Here is an 11,893-nt window from a genome sequence, read left to right on the forward strand (position 1 = left end):
CTTAAAATGACCGACTCACTGATCAGTGCCCTGACTACTGAAAGGATTGAGACGCACCATTGGTCTGCTTAAACCCCGCCCCTTTCTTACAATTGTGTTCAAGATTGCATTCAGATCTGCCTCCATCCAATCAACAACCGATGAATAGAACCAAGCTGTTCGACAATCTGTTTCACTTGGATGTATCACAATAAGGAAGACATGATCTGACGCTATTTAGTTTAACAGTTTTGGTGGTGAGACAATTGTCAGGTGAATTATCTGAGAGCATTTACATAATATGCTTTAGCTTGCCAACGGTTAGCATGGTAAAACCTTCTCCGAGAAGTTTTGTCTCTTCATTTATTGAAAGACTGTCTGCAAGACAAATAATCTGCTTTGAACAATAGTGAAAATTTTATGCTTAATCCACAGGTGTATTTTTTATTTTTTTTAGATGTTGTAGAGAGATTAAAAGCCCCCTATACCCTCAAATACGGCGTTATTTGAGGGGACAACCATTTGTATTGGTGTCCGAAACCGTGGTGGACGTTACTGAGTGCACTTATTCAATTCCACATTGCACTGCAATAACAAGTGTACAACCGATATACGCTTAGCTGCTGTCCGAATTCGCTCTCTCTTTTTCATTCACACTTTCAAGTGAACAGAATTAGTGGACTAACGTAGGGAATGGTGAATGAGGGTTTCGGGGGCGATTTCAGATTCAGCTCAGGACTTCATTTTTTCTGGATTTTGTACTTTATGCTCTATGGTGTGGTACTCACTCTGGGTGTCTGTCAGGACTCTGTGAACAGATGACTGCTTTTTGAAATGGTGACAGTAGTAAAAAATGAACTAGATGTTGCACACCTAGAATTTCTAATCTAAGCTGCAAGTCAAAGCGGATTCACCGAAGCACAGTTTTGTGTGCTGAAGTGTGTGTTTGATTTATATAATGTGTAATATGTTAGGTACCCTATTGAAGGGCCATACTTTACATACTTTTCTAAGAAACACTGATGGGGGTTATGTGGACTTTATCCAACCTAATTATAAAGGACTTCCTTAAAACAGACTAGTCAATTTATATATATATATATTGCACTGGACTGCTACTCAACATTATATGCAGCACTATGTCGAAGGAACTGCAAAGGGTTAAAGGCATGCATTTGGATTATGACTATAGTGATGTCAAATCTGTCTGCTGAGTTTCCAGCAGCAGACCTTTTAGACCTAAGGCGATATACAATAAAAACAGGCAACAAGTCTAGAACCTATAGAGCAAACCATGCTAGACAGTAGACAGACACTAGTAACACTATACACACTGGTAACTGCAATAGTCATAGCATAGACTGTTGATGTGGTTAAACAGAGCTTTGGGTTTAGGCAGCAAATTTGGAAAGTTGGGTATTGGGTGACGGGACGATTTCTGTCATGCAGATTTGAGTAGTCTGACAGCTTGTGACAAGAAACTTCCATAGTCTTGTGGTTTTAGCCTGGATTCACTTTAGCCTCGCTCCAGAAGTTAGGAGTGTGAACATGTCATGAAAAGACTTCCACTACCTCTCAATGTAGATCTCTCACCAAAAGGCTCCTGCAATGAACTGTTGTTGTTAAAGGGATAAATCACATAAAAATGAAAACTCTGCCACCATTTACTCACCCTTATGTCTTTTCAACCTGTATAACTTTCTTTCTTCTGGAGAACACAATTCAAAATTGTTGGTGGCTACATAGTTTTGGCTGCACAATTAATCGTTAAAAGATCACGATCTTGATTCAAACACCCACGCGATCTCATTCCTAAATGACAACGATTCACCTGTGTCTATTAAACCTTTATCAAAATCACACATGAACATTCAAATATGCGTTCGTAGTTATCATACATGGGTATGAAACGGCTTCACAAACAGTCTTTTCGACCACACAGTATTGTTATTTCGGTGTTACAATAATTCAAATTAATATAGAAATACTGGTATAAAAGTTTATATAGTTCAAATATAAACACTGATGCTGGGATAAAAGTTTAAAGTTTTGATATAAACACTGATGATAGAATACTAAAATCAAAGTAGAGCAAAACGCTATGGTTACAGGTGGCGACAAGTGACCGTTATAAAATGTATGTGTCATTTGTCATTGCATCATTAATTCAAGAGTTTTGCTCAACCACTGATTTATGAAACAAGTGAAGTATTTATGAGTGAGTCATTGAATCATTAATTGAAACCAAAGTTTTTTAGTTTCAATTCAAAACCAAGTAATTCATTCAAATTAATTAAACATTAATTAATTGACTGCAGCAATTAACATTTGGTCAGAACCTCTAGTAAATGTTATTTTGATTAGGTGTCTGTTCAGAATCATGGGAGAATCGTTATCTGTTTGAAAAAAAAAAAAATGTGATTCTCAATTTATCCAGAATCATGCAGCTCTAGTGACCATTGGCTTCCATTATATAGAGGGAAAAAAAGAGATTTCTCTAAATATCTTTTATGTTCCACGGAAGAATAAAAGTCATTCAGGTTTAGATGAATTGAGGGTGAGTAAATGATGACATAATTTTGGATGAGATATCCATTTAAGCAGATTTAAAGGTAATTGTGTCTTAATGTCTTTTGTCTCTATGCTTTTTTTGACCACATTTAATACATTAGTGATCTGATTTATTGGCAAGGGGCATTAATGCCATTGAACCATGCACTAATATCATTTAACCACCCAGTGAACTGAGACTCAAGGCCCTTCCAAGTTTTGGCTGCTTAACGGATAAAACTGTTCCCTCTAAATAATTTTTATGAACGGATTTATCAGTGTTGGCTTACAATTTATAGTGTATTTGTTGATGGAGACGATCTTAACAAAGTGAAATGGCACGACAAAAGAGATGAGCCTAATTATGAACCTAAAATTCAGAGGCAGTAAATTCTGGAAAATTCTCTGGCAAATCACACTCTATAACATCACAGTGAAAAAGTAATTTCCCTCAACCACCCAGACACAGCTGAACAATGAGACTCGGGGATTAAACAGTCATTCTCTCTTGGAGTGAAGAACAAAGGGAAAAAAGGAAATATGGTTTGTTTAAGCTGCCCACAATTTCATTTTGTGGATTTTTCTGACATGATTTCCATAAGGGGGGATTTTTCTTTCAAGATACCATTTCTACTGTCGCCATCAGACATCACGTCATCTTGTTTCTGGAGCACAAAACCTCTTTTTTTTTCTTCTTTTTTTTTTTTTTTTTTCTGGTGTCTGATTAAATCTCTGCTTTATTGTGGATGAATCTTCACATTTGAAAAACACAGGGGAATGTAAGATGTTGCTAAATTAAGTACGTGTTTGCCTTTTTTCTTTTTAGAAGATTTTAGAAAAGAAAAGAAAAAAGAGTGAAATATTTGCTTTGAGTCTGGTAGAGTCTAGCTATAGCAACCCGAATGCCCCCCTCCCCTCCCCCCTCAGGATGAGGAAATGTGTCTTTCTGAAAATGAGACATCACATTAAAGAGTTTTCGAGATGTTTTTATTTTGTAAAGCCTAGAACCGTGACACTCAGTTTCAGGCTGTGGGAAGGGGAGACCAGGAACTGTGTTTACATTTTCTTTCATAAACAACTGAAAATGTACTGCCATGACCATAATACTCGAATCATAACCCAGTGTATCTCAAATATGGGAACATGGAAATTTGTGTAGAACATTAGGAAGTACTAAAACACGGATATAAGGTATCATTAGCCGCGTTTCCACTGCCGGGCCAGGGCCGAGCCGTGCTAGTGCGTGCCAGGGCCAGTCGCGTTTCCACTGTCACTTCCGGGGCTTGATCGGGGCTTACTCGGGGCCTACTCGGGGCCAACGGCCAGGATTTCTGGCCCGTCGAATACCTTGGGCCAAAGCGGGCCAGCTCGAGCTAGAAGCGTGGTCAAGGTAAAAGGCGGAGTTTATTGGTGTTATGGAACGTTATGATCTGAAGCAAGATGCACATTTCACTTTTTTATATCGTGCAAAATAATCGCTGCAAAGCTCTTCTGAGCATTTGGGCAGAAAAAAGGGTACAACGTCAATTTGACGGCGTGTGAAGAATCGAGGACGTTATAAAATACATCGATGCTGAACGTTCTACGCTAAGCATGCAGCGAGCAACGCTTCAAGTTCAGGAAAAAATAAAAAAGTTGCGGGCGCAGTATATTGTTCAAGGCGATTAAAACACAAAATGGACAAAGCGGAGCTCAGAAAAGGAACTTTCCATGGTTCGACTTGATGGACGGTGTGCTGGGTCACCGTCCCTCTGTTAGTGACAACTCGCGAGACAATCGGGAATACTATTGCAGCCACGGCCCGGTGAGTTAATATACATGCTATCTTCCTAACTTAAATAAATGAATTCATAATATCCACTGAAATGGGTTGAGTTGTATGTATGACGTTTGATCCAGAAAGGCGTGTTAGGGGCGGGGTTTAGGGCAGCGCTGCGGGGCTACTGGCCCGGCAGTGGAAACGCAAGCCCGGTGCTTAAGGCCCGAGGCCACTGGCTCGGCTCGGCTCGCTGTTAGCCCTGGCCCGGCCCTAGCCCGGCAGTGGAAACGCGGCTATTGTTTTAGTAGTTTTCTCCTGTACATGGTTGAAATGTCCCGCCATATTGGGACATACATCCAAGTGAAATATGTAGGTATGGGACTTGGTTCAATCCATCGGTTGGTAATGGGATAGAGGCAGATCTGAATGCAAGTTTGCAATTGATTGTTGGTTAGGTTTAAGGGGACTAAATGATTGGCGGAGTCGGAGTACGTTACAAGAGAGTGTCATTTCACAGGAAGATCCAATTGTGATTTAAAAAAATACGTAAAACTATTGGTGTTTAAAATCTGCTCCAGTTGTTGGAAACAGTCTGTATCTGTAAGTGTGTTCAGTTCAGTAGAATGTTTCAGCTACTTAAGTGTACCCGGCATAGGTTGTTCATATCAATTACATGTATTTAGAAAATAGTGCGCATTTTAATTCCATGCCGGTCCCACTAACACTTTTGCTTTTATTATTTGAAATGGATTTTTACTAAAATCCTTTTTTGCTATAATATATTAATCAGCTGCTAAGTCAAGACCAATCTTTATGCACTTTAGTAATATGGTGTTCACATGTATTATAAGGGTTCAGTCCTTCTATATCAGTAATTAGAGTTTCAATTAGTGTTACAATTGCCACCATGCACCTCAATATGAGAGAAACTATATCAAGGAACCTGTCAGTAACAAAAGCAGTTACCATTTATGCATATCACTAAAGAAATGTTCTGTTAAAATTGACCCTGCCTGGTCTCTCTTTACTGCCTACATTTTACTTTTGTAAAATTCAGTGAAATGTCAGTAGCTTCTTATAGAGAATGTTTTGGACATCTGCAACCACCCAGGATTAAGAGCAGAACTTTGTGATTGTTTTAAAAAATATTGATAGTTTGCATAAAACATAAGAACTTTGGGAAAGAGGAAAATGATATAAGTAGCCCATATGTCAGACACTAGGTGGGTTCATAAGATGTCAGGGTGTTCAAGGGTCCAAATGTTCTCTAGACATAATCACATGGGCTGTGGCTCAACCTCTGCTGCCAGACGCTCTGCCTTCTCCTGAGCGGACAAATTTCACAAGTAGAAATAATGAGTTGCTACTCTGGCATCTCTCTGAGAAGCAGGGGTGAGACAGGGCATGAGAGGGAAGACCTGTCCACATTAAGCCCAACAGAGAACCCAGGAGAGAAACCATGCATCCAAATGCAAGATCTTCCTGGGCTTGGTCACAAACATGCCTTAAAGTTTTCTTCTGTTTTTTTCCCCCCTCCTTGTTCTTCCCATTCTGCTCATTAAAACAGATCTGTGAACTCCAACAGGAAACGCACAGGAAGTGAGAGCAAGCGTTCAAATGACATTTCAGATTTTTGAGAATTTCCCTAAAAATATGCTCTTAATGGATAGACTAGCCTCATTTGAAGCGTGTCATATACTCTCCTTAACAGCATCTCGGCTACATAACACGGACCATGTCTTTGGAGTAATTCAACGTGTCATCCATTCCTGTGCAGCCAGCTGATAGGGGGCAAACAGCTAATGATTAATACCATGATATAATGGGCAGGAAAAAAAAGATGGCAAGTTCACCATGGAGGCGTCTCCTGAACCTGACCGATAGCAGCAGGGTGCAGGCAGATAAACAGGAAACAAACCCCCTCAAATCCACTTTCCGTAAGACGCGTGGAACAGGAGACGTAATGCCAATAAATAACGATGCTTTATTGCTTCGCTCTGATTGGCTATGGTAAATATAACGGCGTATCTCCAGCTAACAGCACAGCCACAGGTATTTTCGGCAATATTTGACAGGTCTAAAGACGAGACCCGTTGGATTACAGGTTGTATAATGTCGTTACATCATCACTGCAATACTAACTTGGTGAAACTTTGTTTAAAAAGTGCCTACAAGACAAAGCAGGCAGAGGTGAAGAAATGATTTGTCTTCATGCTAAATACTAATATTTGAGCGATTAGACTGCCATTATGCTCACGCTGAATGGTAAAAAGCTTGTAAGTGGTAAGTATTAGCAGCTGGCCAACCGCACAGGAACAATGCGCTTTCACATAAGCGTACACCCTTTATTTGTTTTGTCTAAAATTCGAGTAGCAACGAACAGAGACACATGCTCTTGGGTGCTTTTACGCACTGTGCTGTTTACAAGCAATTGTAATTATAGTCTGCATTTATACAGTAACCGATCAAGCACAATGGAATTGAGATCATAAAACAATCAGGACGACCCTCATTAGCACTGCTGTTTTTCTTTTAAATTGCCACTGTGCATGAGGCCGATGATCGCTTCCATATGGCTTTGGTCATCTCTAATAAATAGCATCGCATTTCTCCTGCTCGGAGCGATCCAAATTTAACAGAAACCTCAAGCACTCCTCTAATACGCTCGACATGTCCAGGATTTCCTCCCATTTATCAAAGGGTTGCAGGCTGGAGTGTTTTCACTGCTGCTCTTATATGTATTTGGAAGGAGCTGATGGTAGTTTTTGTGGATCACAGGCCCAGATTCACTTCCTCTGTCAGTGGGCTGCAGTTTCCATTACTCAAATGGAAGAAGCAGTAAAGAGGGGCCAGTGTGTGTAGATGTGTGGTCCACTGGCTGATGAGTGCGTCCCTGCCATTACACTTTGTCCTCAAAAGATGAGGAACTTTCGAGAACATTGATAGTACAATATGAAGCATAAATGGTAACAATCGTTCAAATGGTCACCAAATCAGCATATTAGAATGATTTCTGAAGGATCATGTGACTGAAGATTGGAGTAATTTAGCTTTGCAATCAAAGTGATGATAAAAAAAAGTTTTTTTAAATTGTAATAATACTTCACATAATAATGTTTACTTTATTTTTCATCATAAAGCAGCCTTGGTGAGCATAAGAGAGAAAACACTACCATTCAAAATGTTTTTGAAAATAAGTCTAAGTGATTTATAAAATGTTTCCCCTTAGGCATGATGCCACCACAGATTTTTGAGCTATCAGTGTATTTCTTCCAGGAAAAAAATTAAATAATAATAATAATGTGATGTTATGTGTATATGCATATGCCTAAAACACTCTTAATTGTGCCATGTCTTTTTTTTTTTAACGACTCATTTATTGGTATCACTCAATTATGGATGTGTGTATATACATTGACTGATATATTTGTTCCTGCCCCATTCCCCTAACTATCACGGCAAAAAAAAAAAAAATTTCAATGTTTACAAACAATGTCAATATTTACAGAGTTGGTTTGATTTAAAAAAAAAAAAAAGATTTTAACTTCAGTTTAAAAAGATCAATAGATTTACACCCTTTTATATCCTCTGGGAAGGCATTCCAATGAGTAGTAGATTTCACTGCGAAAGACAATAGTCCAAAAGCAGAATGACGAAAAGGAACAACACAATTACTTTATGGACGATAATCTGGTCATAATCAATACAGTAGGAGCCAAGCCATTTACAATTTTATAAACCATACACAAATTTGAAAAAAGTGTAAAATTGTCATTTTAAAAAAGATCATACAATGATGAAATCTTTTTTTTTAATCTAAAATGTTTAGAGTCTGTTTACATAGGGATTTTAAGTGTTTAATCACAGCTTCACCAGCTTGACCCCAACATGTCAGACAGTAAGACATGAGAAAGGATTGTAGCTTACATAAAAGTATTAGCTACATCAATAGAGAGACAAGATAATTTAACTCATTAACTATTTCTATCTTTTCACCATTAATAAAAATATCAACATTAGGAGACTGAACATTGAGAAGAAAATTCCTTTTGTTTTACCAATGTTCAGGCTAAGACACGATTGCTCCAGCCAGCAGTTTTAACTTCTCAGCTGCTAACTCTGCTGTTCTCGCAATGTGTAAAAATAACAGTATCATCAGCATACATTTGTACTTGTATTCCTTCACACTGTTGCGGGAGTTTATTAATATACAGTCTAAATAATAAGGGACCTAACACTGATCCTTGGGGTACACCCATTGTATAATGTAAATTACAGGACTTAACCCTTTTAATTTTTACACATTGTTCGCTAAAGCTTGAAATTTAGACCGTTTAGAAAGGAGAACTGCGTGATTAAATGTATCAAAGGCTTTACACAAATCTAAAAATATTGCACCAACTAATCATCCTTTGTCAACTTTGTATTTGCTCTATTAAATGTAAAGTAGCTGTTTCAGTAGAATAGTTTACTCTGAAACCTTGGAAACGTCTCAGGTTACAAATGTAACCTTTGTTCCCTGAGAACAGGGAACGAGACAATACGTCATCGACGTTATGGGGAACGCCTCAGGCGTGACAGGTGTCTGAAATCACTATCAAATTATATGGGATATCCCGGAGAGTATGACTCAGCAAGTGCTTTCCAACCCTTACCAGCGAGGGGAGTTTCTCTACTCGATCCATGGATCTACCCAGTGCTTGTGTTACAAACACTGAGGAGGCCTGTGAAGGCCTAAGGGCTGATCTAACTGGGAGGCCTCACGAGAGGCCTACGACCGTCTGACCAGACTCAGGAGTCCGCGTGCTCACAGCGACCCTCAATGAGGGGAGCATATGGTCCCCCTGGTAGGCAAAACCAGGCTGTAGGCAGGAAAGAGGTTCCGAGAGGGAACCAGTAGCAGAGAATGAACACTTTAGTCGAGCCAGGGCGCAAGCTCGCCTTCAGCAGCTGCCTGATAAGGCCAGCTGAAATGATAGCAAGAGGCCACTAGCTTCCTGAACCCAGCACCGCTAGGGAACCACTCACAAGGAGGCCTGGTGAGGCCTACTACCTGATAGCAACAGTATGTGGTCACCTACAGGAGAGGCCTACTACCCGATAACGATAGTACGTGGGGAACTCACCCTCAGGGAGGCCTGGTGGGGCCTACTACCTGACAGCCATAATATCTGGGAGCTTCTTCTGCTACCCGATAGAAAGTCAGGCTAGCTGTCCAGTTGTCTGTCCTTGGGCTTGTCTCCAGGGAGGCCTGGTGAGGCCTACTACCTGATAGCCAATGTAGGTGGGGATTCGCCTTCAGGGAGGCCGGGTGAGGCCTACTACCTGATAACCATCGTAAGTGGGAATTCACCTTCAGGGAGGCCTGAGGGGCCTACTACCTGATAGCAACTGGTAGCTGAGTCCGGGTGACAGTTCCAAGGCGGCCTGCTAAGGCCAGCCAGCTGGGGACTCGCCTATCAGGGAGGCCCGGTTGGGCCTACTAGCTGATAGCAAGTCAAATCTGCAACAAAGGAACACTGTTGGGAACCATACTACACCAATGTAACTATTGGGCCCACCCACAGGAGGCCTAGTACGGCTAGCTACCTGTAGCGGCATTAAAGCATGTCCCACAATGTTGGGACTCACCTCCGGGGAGGCCTGTTTAAGGCCTACTACCCACCGGTGAGTCAACTGCCCGAACCACCAAGGCCAACCAATCCTCTCGAGAAGTAGCCTATAGCGCCCTCTTGGGGGCTGCTCATACAAGGAGGCCTGCTGAGGCCTACTACCTGATGGCGCAGCCTTCGTTGGCAGATAAGCTGTTTACACAGCGCCTACAGCATCCTGGTGCCTAATCACATTGCCCATGGCAGTGTACTCAGCATAGAGAGCTAATACCCTTAGAACAAGGGGAGTACAACATACGCCACTCTGCCTCAGTGGAGGCCCCAGTTAGTCAGGGGCCTACCATCTATGCATGGGCGTCAGCACAGGGCAATGCTCTGGCTTCAGGGGAGCGAACTTCGACCAAAGAAGAAGTGAAGGCTTACTTCATACTCGACCCGAGCCATAGTAGTGCGAGGTAGGATAAAAACAGAACTGGGAGTGAAGTGCTCAGACCTACCCTGAATCACAGGGGAATACTCACACCTCACCCTGAGTTTACCAGGGTGCGGGCCTGCCAGCGGCTCTAGGGGTAACAGAAAAACATCTGTGCCCAACCTAGGGGAGTGGGGCTTGAATGAAAGCCAACCACCTACAACCCACAGCCTGAGCAGTAGCTCAGCAAGGTATTAGTGAAGCCTACACTGGCGGCCTAAATCCGTAGGCCAGTTCTGCACGGCAGGGTCGGGCAGGAGACTCAGTCTTCTTCGTGAAGCGAAAGACGGCCTAACCCTGCTCAAAAGGACTTATATACCACGAAGGCCTAACTGAGGCCTACCATATCCTTATAAACCATCCTCTGCACCACGCTGCATTACTCTAGTCACCCCAGAATGCAGAGAACGGGGTGGGCCTTGGCCTAACGACTCCCATGGGAGGAGGCTGATTATACAGGGATGCCAAAAACCTACATTCACAAAGTGAAGGGTCAGAGGAAGAAATGCTAATTTTAGCAAAACACCTCTAATATCCCTGGCACAGCCTAGGCCAGCTACAGAGGCGGCCCTGGTGAGGGCCAACCTGTAAGCATAGATCTATCTGAGGGCTCAGAGGAGCCACAGCCTACTAAAGAATATAGTCTGCTATTATTCCATACAAAGGGCTGCAGAACGCTCAACCTAATGAAAACTCAACAGAGCTCAAGGGGCGAAATACTCAGAAAAGTCAAAACGGTCCCATGGGCCGGACATAAGATCTATCTGAAGCTCTAGCGTCAGTCAACACTCTAAGTAAAACATACTATCAGAGAGAGACCAACTACTCTACCCTGAGGTGGCTAACAGCCCAAAGGCTAACATAGTTATCGTTCAGGCCACCTAACGGGGAACTTCAGGGCCCTAATAATCCAATAAAGTTACCTTACCTTTATTACCTTGACATGACCCCATAACTCTTTATACAGGGAACGAGGTCTGTAAAGAGAAATATGTTATTTTTTATCACAAAAAATATACTCCTTGAAAAGACCAGCAGCTCACCTGCGGCGTGCAAAGTGAAGACTCGCCAGAAGTTCTATACGAACCTGGGAACCGCCACTTTACATGCCTGAAAGGGGCGTTTCCACCAACCAGGCCCGGGTGGGCCATCAGAACATAGTTCTCATCATAGGCCCATCCCCAGGCCTGATGTAATGAACGCCTGGGGGTCAGAAGAGAGAGGGCAGAATGTCGTGACCCTCCGGGGAGGTTATCCATTACCGACGCCGTGAGCGTTTGTTCTGGATAACCTCCCTCAAATCTCTTCTGTGGCGGGAGTCACGCCTCCTCTGCGACCTGCTCCTTGAGGGAGGGGGCGCACGAGAGGCGACACTGGCTCGCTGGCCCTGCCTACGGTCCTCAGACTGTGAAGGGCCAGGCTCTCCCGCCTGCCTGGGTGCGGACGCGGATCTCAGCGGTATACATGTTTTAAATGCTGCTGAGCGCACCTTCGCCTCCCTGAACTTCCCCACCACCGCTT

The sequence above is a fragment of the Rhinichthys klamathensis genome, unplaced genomic scaffold (genome assembly GCF_029890125.1).
Source record: "Rhinichthys klamathensis goyatoka isolate OS25496 unplaced genomic scaffold, OSU_Roscu_1.1 h1tg000369l_1, whole genome shotgun sequence".
NCBI classification, from domain to species: domain Eukaryota; kingdom Metazoa; phylum Chordata; class Actinopteri; order Cypriniformes; family Leuciscidae; genus Rhinichthys; species Rhinichthys klamathensis.